Here is a 1,082-nt window from a genome sequence, read left to right as displayed (position 1 = left end):
CACACACACACACACACACACACACACACACACACACACACGGAGAAGGTGAGAGGGAATAAAAGCCGGAGGGTTCAAGGTGAATAAAGAGAGTGAGAGAGAGAGAGAGATAGACTTCCGCTTGATACGGTGACAAGGAATTGCGAAACCTTTATTCCCTCTCTCTCTCCCTCTCCTCCCACTCCCTCACTGTCTCTGTCTCCCCCAGCAAAGTCCTCCCGGTGTCTTTCTGTGCCTGTCACACTTTTCCACACCACATCAGCAGCGACAAACAGATGTGGTTGGTACACAACAGCTGACACCTCCACCATCGTCACCACCACCACCACCACCATTGTTGTGGTAGCGACGGAGGCGGCGGGTCTGTTGATGGCGGTGTTGGTGGTCTTGTTAGACAACTTACATCAACAACAACTTCACCGAATAACAGCAAAAAGAACAACAACATCAGCCAAGCACAATAGTCAGCAGCAGCAGTGAGATTAACAACAACAATAAGAACAACAACAACAACAGCAGCAGTCAGATTAATAACAACATCAATCAGATCACACACACACACACACCGCCTCCATCGCCGCCGTAAAAACGGTGGAGGCCGCTATGACAAACCTAGGAATTAACAAGGAAGGATATAATACAATTTAATACCTACTACTACTACCACCACTACTACTATTACTACTGCTGCTGCTGTTACCACTATTACTACTATTCTTACAATTTATTTGCTAACTGTTAGAAAGTGCAGCCAAATCCCACGTTTCCTTTTTTAAGAAGAACATTTTGGATAACATAAAAAGTGATTGAAGTATTAGATCCGGGAAAGTTGAGTGGAACGTCTTTGATGACAGGTCGAGGACTGACCTAGGGCTAAACAAAAGCAACAACTACTACTACTACTACTACTACAAAATAGGAAGGAAAGAAAGAACAGTTTCGAACTGAAGGTAAGTCACCGCCACTTTTCTCGTCTGTTTCCGTCGAACTGTTTTCGATGATTGTGCAGACAAGCATGACACTCACATCACATATCTCTGTCGTCAACATATCCATGTATGAGAGAGAGAGGGGGGGGGGGG

The 1,082-nt window shown here is 45.2% G+C and overlaps 1 protein-coding gene across 2 annotated transcripts in view; it reads left to right on the top strand.

The window, feature by feature from the left end:
• The first annotated feature begins 202 nt into the window (after window positions 1-202).
• Window positions 203-1,082, top strand: part of LOC106869064 (serine-rich adhesin for platelets) — a 46,311-nt gene continuing 45,431 nt past the window's right edge. For both annotated transcript variants that reach the window (XM_014914574.2, XM_014914573.2), the window contains exon 1: window positions 203-950. The gene's annotated coding sequence lies outside the window, so the exon portion shown is untranslated. The remainder of the gene's footprint in view (window positions 951-1,082) is intronic.

This window comes from Octopus bimaculoides, chromosome 25 (genome assembly GCF_001194135.2).
Source record: "Octopus bimaculoides isolate UCB-OBI-ISO-001 chromosome 25, ASM119413v2, whole genome shotgun sequence".
Classification (NCBI taxonomy): domain Eukaryota; kingdom Metazoa; phylum Mollusca; class Cephalopoda; order Octopoda; family Octopodidae; genus Octopus; species Octopus bimaculoides.
This window is presented reverse-complemented; position numbering and strand designations above follow the sequence as displayed.